We start from the raw sequence: 16675 nt of genomic DNA, 5'->3' as shown, positions 1-16675 counted from the left end.
TGTTCCCTCTGGCTGTAAAATGTATGTCTCCAACAGGAAGAGTGTTTGCTAAGTCCATTAGCCTGGAGCACTTATGTGCTGTAGTTCAGCTCCCACAGTCTAATGCAAGATAAATACAATATATCCACACGTGAACAACAGATTTGAATTTCTTATTGATTCAAGCTAAATTGATGAGTTGATTCTCAGTGAAAATGGTCAAACTGTTCACCACTTCTAGCCATTCTCTCATTATTTGAGCCATCACAGCAAGATGATCCGTTCAATAAACAAAATCTGTCAGACATACATGTATATGACTTCACATCCCAGGTGAATTTTCTGTTGCCACACAAATACAATTTCTGTATGAATGTGCATATCTTCTTTCTGTGTACTACAGTATTATACAGTATTGATGATTTCAGTAAACTTTTACAAACTGTGATATTGGATATTGAACCCGTAAACATTTTGTCTCATGTCATTAATGTAGAGTTGTAGGACCCTGATGTTGTTTAAACGGATCACAGTGAGTAGTTTTATTGATCAAAACTTAAGTTAATGTGAGAAATCACAAAAGCTGAAAATCGATAAAGACAAAACAAACAACTTTTGTACTTATAAGACATTTAATGTGACTGCAGCAGAGTACAAATTATACATCCTTAAATCGAATTTGTAATGCTGTTGACTTAATGATAAATTATATGCTGTAAAATAACTAAGCCAAATAATAAATATATTACGATTGATTGTGTGACGGTTGACTCAGGGCTCCTTTGATGATGCTCCTACATCTCACCGTTTGCAGCAGCTGTCTGTTTATCTCTTTCTATGATGCTGTGCTGTTTGCTTACACCTTCACAGCTGGCACAGGTACAGGCCACCCAGGTCTACCGGCACATCTGGGAGGAAGAGAGGGGTGGATGCACACACACACACACACACACGCACACACACACACACATATGTACACGTGACTTCAAATCTGTACTACAGGAAAGCAAAATGGTCCCATCCTGTAGGGTCAGGTGGATTCTCTTTACTGCAGGTGCATCCCTCCTTTCACAATCTCTTAATGCACTCACAGGCAGATTCCCTGGGAGCGGATCAGGCAGGCGAGTCACTGGCCTGAAACTAACATACACAAGGTCAAGGCGTGACCCTTATATGCACTGGTGTGGCACATTAATGCAGGTACTGGCAGTGCTTCCTGAAGAGGATGTACAGGAGAGAGAGTAGAATAATCCTGTGTTGGTGTTTCCTGTTTGTGTGTCTCACTGGAGTGAGGGAGGATTGGGGGAGGGGGGAAATGTCTGCCTAGCATAAGGACAGAGGGGAAAAAAGAGCAGATAAGGAGATTGGGACACAGACAGAGAACGAGGAGCCAGACCATGTTAAGGTAGTCTATAAAGAAGACGATGTACTTCAGGCAGGCTGAGGAGGGAGTCTGCCCAGTTCTTGCTTCCATCTGGGGTGTTAAGAGCTTGAGGAGTGAGAGAAGGCAACCGAGAGCATGTGTGCAAGGGAGAGTAAGCCGGGGCATCTGGTTTTGTTAAGGCCTCAAAACATTCCTTTCCTCTCTGTTCGTCTCTGGCTGGTAGCTTTTAAAGGGACTTGTTGGCTCTCATATCCTGCTCTGGGCATTGCCCTGTCTCTTGAAGTTTGCTTTATGACTGCCGAGGGTCACAGGCAAGATGTCTGTCTGTCAGTTTATATGTGCGCTCCTCTGCATGACACCCAGGGTTGTTACAGAGGAGAAATGTTCAATCCAATTCACTTACATAGCGTCAAATCACAGCAGAAGTAATCTAGAGACACTTTTCGTATGGAGCAGGGCTGGATTGTACAACATTCTTCTATGAGTAAGGACTTGGGCCACGGTGGCAAGAAAAAAACCTCCCTTTTTAATGGGTACAAACCTTGGGCAGAACTGGGTGCTGAAAAGGCAGCCAAATGCCTCCAGCGGTTGGGTTGACAGAGAGAAAGACGGAGAGAACAGGCAACAACAATAATTCTAACCACAACAGCTATAATAAGAATGAAAAAAGGACAAATACAAATTATAATAGTAGCGGTGAATATAATAATTATAATAATAATAGCAGAAATATGACGACGCAGACAAGTGAATGCTGAGGCATGTTGATTATAGAAGTTTATTTATTTCTTATTTAGTTCTTATTAGTTTTTTTTCTCATTCATTAAGCAAACACAGAGCATGACTAATATCCATTGTCACCTCGAGCAATAAGGCATTTTAATACAATATTAATATAGACAAAAGAACTGTTTTTTTTAGCCTTCAACTTTATTAGCTTCGCATGTGATTAATGATCGATTGAGCTCCCAGCATTTGTGGACAGATTCTTAACTTGGAGGTTTTTGTTTGAACACTGAAGGGGTTATCTTCAAAAGAAATTGAAATCCATTTCAGATGTTTGTTTTTCCTTTTTAAATTTCACCGAGGAGTTGTAGTCCAAATCTGAAATGAGGGAAAAAAGACTTTAATGTGACAGCTCATGCTCAACCAAAATGTTTCTTTTTTTTTTAGGGATGATGCAAGCCAGGTGAAACTTACAATTGTGCCAACACTGTACAACAACATTATAATAACATATCATTAAAAATAAACCCTAAACTGCACAGCTATAGTGAAATCTAACCCAAAATGACAGCGACGAGTCTACTGTCCCATGATGCAATGCTTTTGTTACATGATACGGCAGGTGTCATGGTATGAATCTCAACACATGAACGTGCCGCATAAGTAACAGGGTTTCCATGCAGTGACAGCTATGCCTATTAATTGATATGGCTGTCAGAGGCTGGATTTGATGGGCTCATTTTCCCCATGTCACTGTAGGCGATGGACGGGTCTTCAATGCAGGGAAGGGCCGACCACAACAGTTCTTCAGCTGGCAGCTTTAGCTGGTACATGAGGACATAAAGCTTGCCAGTGAAGAACTGCTGTAGGTCAGCCAACGAGCACCGTATACCCAACATGCAATTATGCACACCACGACATGAAGGAAAATGCCGAAAGTAACACTTTGAGGCTTTGATTTTCAATTTGCTGCTTGCTGGCATCTGTGACTGTAACTGAAGCTAATAGGAGGAGACGCCAGTCAATAAATAGAACACACCCCTAAACAAACTCCTGGTAAAGTCGTAATATCCCCTTAATGAAGCACTAATTCTCGAAATCGCTATCAAGGAACCATTTAGCGAGCTGTTGAAGGCATAACTTCTTCCGAGAACAAAATAATGACTTTGTATTTCCAGAGAAAATAATTTGGGACCTTTTCTATTGAATTCTATGCAGTTGGAGATTTTTTTGGAGCCAGCATCTAGCAACCATCACTTGTACTCCATCTTAAGGCGCTTCCACGTTGGCTCCAGCTTTTGGCCATGCTGGTAGATGCTTGGCACACAAACAAACACACACACACACACACAAACACAAACACACACTCCTTCTTCCTGGGCTGGCTTTAAAGGGAATTTGTTGTGGTAGAGATGTGAGGAGGAAGGGTCAAAGATACCAGAGAGGGAAAACTTTTATAACATTCCTTTATCCTTAGTTGTCAATACTGCGGTTTACGGCGTGTTTAAATGTGCGTGCATGTGTAGCGGCACGGAGCTGGCCTGCATCAGACTTGCCAGCCTACTGTTTTAGCATTCTCTCTGCTTTTACAATAATTGAATACAGAAGTCTTTCGCTAGCGAGATAGCTTGGCCTCTGGTTACAGCCTGAAACTCCTGATAAAAAACAGCTCTTGTCCTGTGGGGCAGTTCAGTTTACAGCAGCCATACTGGGCTGAATGAAGGAATTTTTCTTGTTGTTTAGACACTTCCAGTCCTTTGGGTGTGTCACAACTTCACCAACATGTCAAGCATTTTGTTATTTCACTTTGAGAAAACCCCACAAATTTCCATCCAGATGAAAGTCAGTTTAAGAGATTTTGGTGGACGGATGCGCCCCTAAGAGAAACTACACTGGGCCAATTTGGTCCATCATCTTCTTTGCTATGAAATTGTTTTGAAAGTTAAACCATGGCCTAATCGAGTGTTCGAAATTAAAAGTGACAAGAACACCCTTTGTGTGATGTTCCACTTTAACATCCCCTTTCCGCTGGCCACTGTGTAATACTTGCAAGTATAGCCCAGGATTTGTCTCGTCTGGCTTCCATTCAGCTGGACTGACTTCAACTATTGCAGTCACTCGGTCTGAAAAGCCTTTCCCTAGCAGCATATTCTTACACAGTTCAAGGACAGGTCTTTGGGCAAACTAGCTCTCAGCAGCACCGCAAACCCAGCAACCCCTGGAAACTCAATGAACCCCACGCTGCTCTGAGCAACAGTGGAAAGCTCTGGTCTACACACACACACACACACACACACACTCTCTCAATGTGACCAAGTGGTACTCTCCCACAAAAGCTCTGAATGGGCGGTGGGTTTTGATCTTGTACTGAATCCAGTGGGATCCATTGGAGATGAGATCCAGGACAAAGGTTTTTTTTTTCCTTTTGTACTCAGCACATTTGTAAAGAGGCACTTGATATCCGTTGGCCTTTGTTTAGCAATGAGGATATATGTTTCTTCTGGTGCTCAACAGATTGTATTTAAACTGAAAATTACAGTTGTGTGGAGAGAGAGAGAGAGAGAGAGAGAAGTAAACCAATAACAAAAGAATAAGAACAGACAGAAAAAGATAATGGAAAGTGAACAGCAAATATTAACAAGGTCAGAGATCAGCACTGATACAATAAAACAAACTGGTGACTATGGCATAACCCCAATGTGACAAATGATGAAACGGCAAACCTCTCTGTGGCCAAATATAACAATCTGGCCACTTATCAGTTCAGCTCCAAAACACGATTTGCAACGACAGAAGCACTAAATAGTTCTAATAGAATTGCTTGCTAACCCAAGCTAGCATAAATATCTGTTGTACACTGAGGAAACAGAAAATGTGTAGCATTAGCTAGAAAGGTAACCCTCTACGGGGCAGTATTTTCAACTGAACACACACACATAAAGCACACTGCCCTGCTCCTTCCTGCGTTAGGATGGAAAAAGAACATTTTGACACCTTTTGTTATTACCTGGTTCTCAACACTTTGTATATAATGTGTTAATTGTATTACATAGCCTGACGCAATCTGCGATCATTTTCACATGCTGCCACCGTAGCTTCCTCTGGAACATCAAATGCTTCTGCGTTCAAAAAAATGAGTCGGACATGCAAGGCTGAAGGGGAAATTGAAGGAAAGACAAGAATTAGCAGCAAAAAAAGGAACTACATGAAATATATTTACATCTTCATTATACACCAATTTGCATGCATTGGTTGTTCTTTCAAATAGCATAAAAAATGAAGTTGAACCTCTTGTGCCTGTTGTGACAGAGAGCGCTGCAGCAGCGGTTTCTTTTCCTTTTTAATATAATTTTCATCTCCTATTATTCCTTAACTATGTTCCTTCTCTGCTCATGATATGTTAAGCATGCACACTACACGCACGCAGAGGCCATCCCAGAGTGGAGAACACAATGTACCAGAGGAGTGATTTATTACACAGAGCCGACGATTCCCAGGACAATTGCAGCCAGCCTAAGCAACAGGCTGAAAATGGCTCCTCGGAGTGTGTACGCACAAATACGCAAACGCACAAGAAGTACACAGTGTACTTGTGTATGAGCGATTCAAGCACAGTTGGCAGTGTGAAAGCTAAGGTAACTTACGTCGAGGAGAGCAAGGGCTACTGTCCCCAAATTGAGTCATTGTTCTTAATTAAACATGCACAAAGAAACAGCCCATATGTTTGTAATTCAGGCGTTTTAAGCTTTTCCTGAGACAACACAGTGACTGATTAGGAGAAAGATGGACTGCATATCTATTAAGCTCCAAATGCAGAAGACAAAGCTCTGGAACACATGATGTATTTAGTGTCGATGAGGTGGTGGTTAACTTGAGGTTAGGATCAGGGCAAACGTTAACACAGAAGGGAGGTTTGACTAAAGTTAAACTTTAACCAAAGTGCTCTAACATGCAAAGTCACTGTGTGACTTTTAAAAATAAACTACAAGCTGCTGACACTTTGCAAACCAGCCAAGTATCAACATACCCTCATAAAGAGAGTGATTTGACTTCACACAGAGAGATGGGAAACACCCTCATTTGTTTCCAGTGCAACCTAACTCGTTTTGGGGGGGGGGGGGGTCAGTTTAGTTTGAGCTGTAATGATCTTCCTCAGGAAATTTAACTGATGTCTAAGTATGATTTATTTTTTATTTTTTATTTATTTTTTTTTTAAAAGGATGGAGAATGGATCAACTCTATGACTGTTTGCCAATAACAACATATCCCAGCGGGCCATGCAGGGAATGACTTGGCAAACACGAAAGAATGGGAAGCCCCATGAATCATTCTAGGAATGCCATTTCTTATCCAAAATCTCCCCCAAAAATGCATCCAGTCTGTATTATGAGATTTGTACAATTCCAGTGTGATGGTTTTAAAGTAATCTAAATGTTTCTCCTGCAACTTGAGCTAACGGCTAACATGGATACTAGAAACCACCATGCATGCTGTATGTAAATGTGGGCGTAATACCACAGTTGAGTATACCATACGGCATTTTCTATATGGGCAGGATAATCTTACATGTATGCTTGTTGTGCTTTGGGGATGAGAGCATGCTTTGCAACATATTCTGACAAGCATCTTATCTGTCCTCAAAAGAGGTATCAACAATATTCGTTTCCCACACAGCATCATCCTGCCCTCGTCTTTTTTTGGTATTGCAGTAATCTAAAATATTTTTCCCTTGAAAGCCGCAAGCTTGGCAGAACAGCTAATGTTAGCTTTATTATAGCAACCTTAAGGCCCACCCCAGAGTAATTAGTTCAGCACCAGCATATCAATCAAGCTGATCGCCGTTATAGCAGAACAATAATAATGCATTACATTTATTTGTTGAGTTTGTAGAGTTTGAGTCCTCTGGCATTCTGTTCTCCATTGTAGAACGTAATGTACCAGTAACCCAGATTCTGTAAATTAATATCCGAGGAAGTGGCCATCTTGGTTCTGATAACTAGCTCATTTACAGTTAAATTATCTGATCAATTCTTCACTTCTGTGCCATCGTCCCAATCATCAGCTGTTCTGCACTTGATCATGTGTGCACACCTAACCCCCCCCCCCCCCCCCCCCCCAATAACCCTTCACCCAGGCCAGGACAAATTGCTTTCAAGTCAAGGGCGGATCAATATATCTGCCAGTGCTTTCCTCCTACAGCCTTGAATGGGGATTAGAGAGAAGAAAGGGCGTGACTATTAAGAGACCTATACGGATGCTTGTTTTCTCGCAACACACGCGTGCGAATTATGAAATGCCACTTGACGCTGCTGACAAATAAGGGAGTGTGTGTTTGTTACTGCACATGCATGTGCACGAGACCTGTGCATACATTATATAATCTCTATTTGTGCCTACAGCTGCTGTTTATCTGGATATGAATTAATGATTCAAAATGAAACCGCTTACAGTTGGAAGTGGCAGAATAAGTTGCAGTGGTAGAAGACAGCCCATAAGGCATTCTTTAAATGAGGACTGAAGCCCCATAAAAGGCTAATGTATTCCTCAAAGGAGGTTTTGTCTAGTTCAGCTGTTTACCTGGTAGGAGACATACAGTAATCCTAAAGTGCTGTAATAAGAGGTTTTCTTCTAATTTGGGGGATAAGCTGGAGGGTTAGGGGTGAAGGGTGCAGAGAAAGACAGTATCTCAACAAAGCATTTTTGCTCTAAAATACACATTTAAATGCAACAACCCTGACAACAATTATGCCTTAGCCATTATTGATGCAAGTGTGAGATTTTTGCAGCTAGTGCATGATGGTATTTGATTGGAACTGGAAGTCAGCAGGTGGGGAAGAGGGAATGGCCCTTCAAGTAAAGTCTTGCATAGCATCTAACAGGATTTTTTAACCGAGCATCTGGAGCCAGGAACGCATGGGAACAATATAATGTGTGTGTGCGTAGGAAGAGAGGCGGGTGGTATCTGCCCCATGAAGTGAGAATCAGACAACCTGGTCCTGGTGTTCAAACCACGCACTGATGAGACAATGACGCAGCATGACTCTGAAACTGAGGGTGTGTGTGCGGGTGTTCGATGCAAGCTCCCTGTGAAGGACATCAAGTGTCAAGTTTTCTACGCATGCACGGAGAGAGAGAGAGAGAGAGAGAGAGAGAGAGAGAGAGAGAGAGAGAGAGAGAGAGAGAGAGAGAGAGAGAGAGAGAGAGAGAGAGAGAGAGAGAGAGAGAGAGAGAGAGAGAGAGAGAGAGAGAGAGAGAGAGAGAGAGAGAGAGAGAGAGAGAGAGAGAGAGAGAGAGAGAGAGAGAGAGAGAGAGAGAGAGAGAGAGAGAGAGAGAGAGAGAGAGAGAGATGTGGACACTGGGTAAAGATGACCAACATAAAGAAAATATTTGTGTGCTTTCTCCGGCTGTCATCTCCCTTCCTACCACTGGGAAGAAGTGTGTCAAAGAGTACATTGTTTCTTTCTATGTATCGGTTTGTGTCCATCCCTTGCTCTGGCTAAATGCCCCTGTAGTCCCTGCAAATTCATCCTCCCTGCCTCTCTCTCTCTTTCTGTATGATATGTCCTTTGTCACGCTCCCCCTCTAACTAGCAGTTTAGTTAGGGTGCTGAGAGACAGGAAATGCCTGTAGGGCAAATGAATAAGAAGTGGCAGCTGCCCATGCGTGGTACGAACTGAAGAGTATTTCTTCATTGAATCTCCTCCGTATCATCCCTTCATCCCACCCATCCTCCCTCGAGAGATAGAGAAAAAGACTCGGAGGGCTGAAACACGCCGTAGACCATCTCATTCAATGCACAGTGTCATTTTCCTCACGAAAGTTTATATTTTTAAATGAAAACCACTGGTTGACTGCTTTCCAAAGTGTTAAGTTGCGTGGTCAGATTTAGAGACGGAAATAATGCAGGTTTCCCTGTCACTTTAGATTTTATGACCACATGTACCATTATGGTGTCCCAGTTAGGGCTACAACGGTTTGTGTAATCGTTCAGAACAGTCACGGTACGGGGTTCAGGATTTCCGTGCACGCTCACTACGCACGGCATATTTTTGAAAGTGCCTGCGCTTTTCCAAACAGTTTCCAATGACGGCTTCTCAGATGGTTGTTAGTAACAAACCATCTGGCCGTCGGGTGAAGATAGCATAAAGGGTTACCACGCTAATGTGAGCGGGTTTTTCCAAATAAAATAGAGAACCTCATTTGGTTAATTGGTTCCTTGTTTTATGGGCTACATTTTGAATTAGCTTGAAGAGGATTAAGAACTTCTCGTCTATAACACCGACACAAGATTAAATGATAAGCTGATGAAAGTTTGGTTGGTCAATGAAAAAAACGTGGCGGGTGGAGGTCAACTGCCATTCAACCACAGCTTCATCTCACTCCACTGAACAGGGAGTGTGTGTGTGTGTAGGGGACATGGCCGGGGTATGTTGGACTAAAAAGAAATGTTTGTATAAGTGTGTGTGTATCTGTGAATGAGTGTGTTTCCTGCCACCCTGGCCCCAGCTGTACCCAGATGGCCTGAGGGCACAGTGTGCTAAGCTAACAGAGACGAGACAGACATTCACCCCGAGTTAGTGAGCTGGAAGAACACTGACCACATTTCATCCACAGAAGCCACACCCTATTGAATATCCTGTATTACATTAGATTTTGCTCATATAATTAACTTAAACCAAAAAAGTGCTGGTCAGAATAGTCTTCTACTCACCTCAAATCTTTGTCTGCATTATCCTGATGAAGAAGACTTGGTCTAGTAAACATAAACCACAAAAATTATTTGTCTCTTTTGTCTGTTTTGGATTCTACCTGTCTTAAATACTCTCTCCCTTTAGCCAAGCCATTGCCCCTTTTTTCACTTAACTCCTCAACACCACCCTGTCATCTTTCATCTCTTCTTGTGCGCTTTATTAATCTCTCTTCTTCGGCCATCTGAGCTTTCATTTTCCTCCATCTCCCTTGTTCCCCTATGTGATCCTTTTCATCCCTTAATATCATCTTCCTTGCTCTCCCTTCACTTTATCCCTTCCTTTCCTCCTCATCCTGTGTCTTTAGGTTGCTCAGTTCAACAAGGCTGAGTTACATTCCTGGTATGCCTGCTACATATGGTCCACATTCCAGCCGGTCTGCCGAGAGGCCCACCGCTCTTCACCGCTGGCCCTGCGGAGACCAGCCCCAAAGCTGAGCGTGCTACAGCATTGCTTCAGCCTAAAATAATCTTAACACCGCTCTAGTCTTTGCCTGCATGAGGCTAGAACTAAAACTCAGATACTAAAGATTCAACCTGGGCCTACAGTGGTATTTCATTAAGCTTTCTTTCCGGGCATACAGGCTATAATTTATTTCTCTGTATATCTGTTCCCTCCGGCTACTGCCTCTGGCTCTATATGTGTGTTTGTGTGCATGCAGTTTTACATTTTTGTTGGTAGAGAGAACTTTTCCAGTGGGCAGGCACACATAGTGCAACATGTGTTGTCCATATGGGCTGGTACAGCGCTGCTGAGGAGCGGTGGTAATCTCTCTCCATTTGAGGCATATACAATATATTCTGGGACACAGTTGCAATGCTGTTAGCGCCGCATCGCTATGCTGCGCACACACCAAAACATCCTTGCATGTGTGCACATATGAAAGCACAAAGAGTACATCTGTCTCTCCATCAGACGATAACATACACACACCTTCGCGCAACACCTGCCACGGAGCTTTGTCTGTCTTAACCGGATGCAGACACACACCCTTTTAACCCGCCTACAATTTCTATACTCGTTAACCTCTTTCAACTGTATACAACATTTAGATACTCAACAAACAATGCTGTATTCATCCCAAAGCGTGGAGAAAGATTTGCCTTAGCTCGTCAAAGTTAGCTCCCTAAGACTGTCTGGGTGTGGCCATAAAAATGTGCAACCTCACTGCAGCTACCGCATTTCCACCGCAGATCCTCCCCTCTTTGGTCGGCCATCAATAACGATCAATGTCCCAGTCCTGCTCACTTACACCAAGTCATTTGATGGATCGGTTATTCAAAAGCTTAAGTTAGCAGAGGAGGAGTGACTCAGCAAATTACATATTTACATGGTATGGTTCTGATCAATGTCAGTGACTCTTAACAGGGTAAAACTGTTCCAGGTCTCTCTGTGGGAAAGTTAAGTCAAAGGCCTTTTTGTCAGACCAAACCCTTTCCAATTTGCCGAACCACACATATACACAAATTTGCATTAAAATTTGACAAATACTCAAACACGCACACACAATTTTGCATTGACATGCACTCTAACTAACGACTTTCAGGATAACTTGATATTTGACTCTAGATTATAGGGCACAGGGACACAAAATGGCACGAACACCAGATACCAATCTTTCTCCCCTCTTACATGCCCTTTCAGTGTGAGTCTAGGGAGTGGCACAATGGACGTCACTGCTGGACGGCCGTATTAATCACATCTAGCCATGTAGAGATAATGACTGCAGGCTTACCACACCACACACACATACATAGGTTAACTCAATGTGGCTAAACAAGCAGAGCCCAGACAAAGCAAACATTCCAACAAGATGGCAAAGGGGAGAAAGAGAGAGAGCAACTCCGTAACGGTACAGAGCGGTACACTATGCTGTACAGTCCCTCGCAGCAGGATGTCTTTAGTGGTGAATACGGGTGTCACCTGAACAACAGACTTCATAAAGTCATTCATTTCTTCACAAATCCACAGTAATTACCCTTGCATTGCAAAAATGCAACCACTGAGGCTGCAGATTCAGTTCCTTTTTTTACTTGACATTTAAGTGAACTTCTAATCTGGACCATATTTCACCCAGTTCACTTGGACTCTTCTAGTTTCACATCCTTTTTCTATACCAGTCTTTTTATTAACACGCATAATGTGTCATTGCAACCAAAGTCAACGAGGCCTTGTACATACATTTTCACACTCCTAAATGTGAAACCAGTCGCAACGCAGTGCTTCCTGCATGGGTGGGACATGTGCTGGGACTCTGACATTATTACCCCCAAGGTTAATTCTCATATGGTGGCATCCTGATAATCCAGATGCGTCCCGTGATCTGGACTCTGACCGGCCTGCAGCATCATGTATAATTCACTATTCATACCCAAAGAGGGGATAATTACTGCAGGCCGCGGACTCTTGAGGAAAGGGAAGGCAGTGGGGGAAGCCAAAGTGAGCCCTGTACAACTAACAAGCATTTCCAGAGCATCTACGGCCTGAAAAGTGCATTTTCTTTGATTCATCATGTACAATTGGAGGGAAGCAGAGGGGGAAAAGCTTATTAATTTTGCATTTGACCAGGTGAACTTGTCAGTGCTTGGCAGGCCGTTGAAAAAGCAGCAGCAATGGGAAGCTCTAATGAATCCCTCACAACTACAATGTGGGGGGGGAGGGGAGAAATGGCCATGATTTGCACAAGGTCAGGTTGTCCATCAGGAGCTTTGATGCCAAAGATCAGAGACAACAAGGTCTGAGCTGTCATTTGGCTGACGTAGATGGGATGCAAGTAGAAAAGGCCACCGGTTGCTAAACAGAATGTGAAGACGGGGAGTTGCAGCTCAGCAGCCAGTCCTTACTGAATCATAGCCAGTCTCTCTTTCTACCGAAGAGTTGATGAGCTTTGAGACCTGAGCTTAGATAAATTGTTGTATTTCAACCCATTGTCTTCTTTAATGTGGAAATCTTTAAACTGAGCTTGCATAAACAAATGTTCGAGGGCCTTGGACACTGACTATAAGATTACATAATCCCTGTCACTGGAATTCATAGAAAATGGGGGACGGAGTTCATTGGCTGTCTAAACTTGCAACAGGTTGATGAGCACAGCACAATAACCAAAAAACGGCAAGCAACGGAAAACAAAACAGGCAAAATGAAAAAGCACTGAAGTATAACAAAACCTACAATATGTCGCAATAATACACTTCTTGGTTGTCTTTGGCAAAGTAGACAAATAGTTCTACTTTTTTTTTTGCTTTGTACAATTACAAAAGAGCTGTAAGCATTCCACAGGTTGACTCAAATACAACCACGCCTTACCTCCAACAATTAACACTTCTGTAGATCCCTGGAAGTAGATCCTGATGCCACGATCTAAAGTTGATGAAAAGACATGAAGATCTACTGTAGGCACCCGGAGACACTGGGGGAGAAAAAACAGCATAAGACAAGCTTGAAAATGGAAATGAATGACGCGGAGGGAGTGACTGAGAGGAGGGGGGGGAGGTGGGGGCAACTCTCCACATCCATGTTGCGCTACAAAGGGTGGGGCCTTGAGGAATTCACTCTATCTGCTTTCCTCTCGACTTAAAGCTTATCTTAATTAGACTATACGGGGTCAGTCTGCCTGTGCACTCAATTATGACTGAGTTATTGTGGTATAAACGCATCGCAAGAGTGAGGAATGTGTGCTCGATGTTCTTTGACAAGTAGAGCAGACTACTGTAAGAATATAGAGACAACTCCTTCCCTGCTGGATTCCGATTCATTCAACGCCCAACCGATTTGCCTAAAGACGCACCCGCCTCATCCCATTATAGCAGCATAAACGCGCTCAGACACATATACAGAAAATACATATTTTAAATAGGCCTCGGTAGACCGACCCACAACCTTCACTGCCAAATCACTGCGTTTCTTCTGTTTAGACTGACATATTAATATAATGATGATAAAACATGTTAAAATGCCTTAGATCTAACACCGCAGCACGCCCTCTATTGTGGCCTGTATGTCACCTCCGCTAAAAAAAAAGTTTGCAAAATGTATTTGCCAGTCGCACTTACTTTGGTTTGGGTAAATCCACCGGCTCCACCGAGGCACTTGTCAGTGCGGTTATACTATGTCAAATATGCGCAATTTGTGCCGTGCTTGGATGAGATTTGAGGAATATTAGGCGCTGTTCGGACCGTTTCCCCCACGCCCAGTTTGCCTGTGGCATTCAGCAGGGCTGCCTGCTGTAAAGTTGCCACGTCCGTTACATTTCACTTATGAAACCAAATCGACCTGACAAGCAGTACTATAACAAAAAAATAAAAAAAATACTCTACTTACTTCTCAACTGCGTAATAGTCCAATTCATCTAATTCACTGAGAGAGATGTGAGCCAAAAGGTGCGCACATCAAGATGGCATTACATTTGTTATGTAATATCTTCCTAGATGAAAATGACTGAACAGAATCTATAAAGCCATTGGCAGGCATAGAGTCTCAGCCCTGACTGGACACTCGAGTAGAAACAGTCGGTTTTGTACCGTTTTTCAGCGCAGAAGCCTTACAGAAAACCCTCAGCCACACCTTAACTCTCAATCAATTTTTTCTAACACTTCCAGTGGTTTCGACGAGATGCGAAGCCCGCAAGTTCACCCTAACCAGGCTGTCTGCTTTGTGTGGCTCGTGCACTCCGGTGTTCACGTTTAAACCCCTAAAAAAAAAAAAGAAACGTAAAACGGTCCGATCTGAGTATATGGTTGTCCGGACCCACCCCGTGCTGCTCGTTGCTCCTCGGGGCTCCCTCCCCGGTCTCTCTCTCCGGTCCAACTCCTCTCTTCAAACCGGCTTCTCACTCCGATCAGCTGGCAGAGCCGTGACGTCAACATCCACCATCGGCCAATCAGACGCGAACCGGAAAACCCAGTGCTGACGCCCACTGTATACGCACGATGACGATCAGGTGCACCGGCCAATGACGGCGCAATTCAGTGAGGAAAAGGGCGGGCGCTAGAAATAGTGACCAATGGGATTACATCCGCCCATGGGAGGTGTTTTATCCTCTGACCTATTGGGTGTTGGGAAATGTTATGTGTGAAGTGTTGGGAACTTTTCTCCACCAGCAGGCTACAGATTCAATTGAATATACTGTATTGCTATTGAATAACTATAAATAGTTGGGATAACGAAATGTTTTAACTATAAAAATGTAATGAGTTCACCTGTGAACACTTCACAACTGTCATTTTCAGCTTGTGTGTCCTGTCAAATGTTTATGTCATATGTTGTCTATTCTATTTCAGTGAAGTCACTTATTTGTATAGCCCAAAAATCAAAACTTTGCTTCAGAAGGATGACATACGTACAATATCTGCATGCACTGTCCATCTTTAGACACTAATTTCAGAAATGGAAAAAGTCCCACAATTCTATTTTGTTTGAGCAAAGGCCTGATTTGTCTATTTTCTAACAGTCATGAGTCAAGTTCACATATAAAGCCTATTCCTGGTGCTGTAGTATATAACCAAACTTAATTGTTTTAAGAGGCCCACAAGTCTTCCAGTTTGGGTCTTTTAACTGTTCCAAAGTAAAACTAACTGTGATTGAGCCTTTGCAACACTGGCTCCTCACCATCTGGCTGACTAACACTGTCTCAGCTATTACATTTAATCTTAGAACCAAATTTATCTAATGCTGCATTTAAACGGCTGCTTATCCTATCATCGTCTTTCATTATTATAACTCTGGAAAACACTTTCTGCTTGAGAAGTGCTCTATAAATGGACTATTATGTTATTACAATAGGTTACAAAGGTTTTAGGGGCACATTACAAATTCACTTTGCAGTTCTACTGCTTTATGCAACTGAAAGCAAATGCAAACGCTTACCATAATGAGAGACAAAACGGCTTTAGATTTAGGGTGTTAGTATACAGTATGGTACTTTTACTTTTGCAATGAAATGGTGCTTTCCCCCAAAAATACATTACATTTAAAGCCACCCACCCAATCTCTTCTTCATAATATACATTTTCCATCCATGGTTTGAGAAGTCTCCATGTGGAGCCCAAACAACCAAAACTCCATTGCATTTTTAACTGTTTTTCAGCGCATTTTGCATCTTTTTTTTTTAAAGCAAACTAAGCTTTCCTGTGGTTTGGAGTGGAGTAAGAATCTGGTTCCACTAACAAATAAGTGATTGCACTTCTCGTGGATGGAAACCTCAATTAGAAACTTGTTGAAGTCACTACAATTCCACGTTTAGGGGAGTGTGCTACATTTTCCCTTTTCGAATCGACGAAAAACAATGAAACATTTGTGTGCCAGCTGAGGAAGTAACTCTCTCTTGAGGATTCAAGGTGAAATGAAAATGCACATGATGTAATTTACATGATGAGATCTTTGTTGAGAAGATTAGCCATGTGGCTGTCTGGATGAAGTAGCAACAGAGTTTTGGGACTGGATGTGACGTGCAGATATGAACAGCCGAGCGTATGGAGTCTTTGATACTGACAAGCAGTGCCCGGTGCTGCATAATTAAAGACACCTGAAGTCTTCTCAAGCCACTGCAGTGCATGCATGAGAAGAACCAGATCTTGCGTGAATTTTCTCATGACTTTTTAATGTAGTGGATATGCATGTAGTCAGACACGCATATTGTCTCATATTAGCATGGATTTTAAGCTCGAGGGTCAATAGATGGATCGACGTTCTTGTCCTCATACAGTATGAGCACACAGGTATTGTGTGCATGTTTACTTGTATGAGCATGCACGTGTCCAGAATCATACTATAAATGTACAGTACGTGTTCACGTCGGGAGAGAATCAAAACAAAGCACTCTATACAGCACCAAATCAGT

At 42.7% G+C, this 16675-nt stretch overlaps 1 long non-coding RNA gene across 1 annotated transcript; it reads right to left on the bottom strand.

Moving 5' to 3' along the window:
- Nucleotides 1-2127: 2127 nt before the first annotated feature.
- Nucleotides 2128-15027, bottom strand: LOC142959292 (uncharacterized). Its single transcript, XR_012956205.1, has 3 exons — nt 14588-15027; nt 13144-13246; nt 2128-2467 (listed from the first exon to the last, which is right to left on the bottom strand). It is a non-coding gene; the product is annotated as an uncharacterized LOC142959292 (long non-coding RNA).
- Between the last annotated feature and the right edge of the window lie 1648 nt (nt 15028-16675).

This window comes from Anarhichas minor, unplaced genomic scaffold (assembly GCF_050575085.1).
Source record: "Anarhichas minor isolate MPS153535 unplaced genomic scaffold, ASM5057508v1 ptg000026l, whole genome shotgun sequence".
Taxonomy (NCBI): Eukaryota; Metazoa; Chordata; class Actinopteri; order Perciformes; family Anarhichadidae; genus Anarhichas; species Anarhichas minor.
Note: the sequence above shows the minus strand (reverse complement) of the source record. Positions and strands in the feature narration are given on the sequence as shown.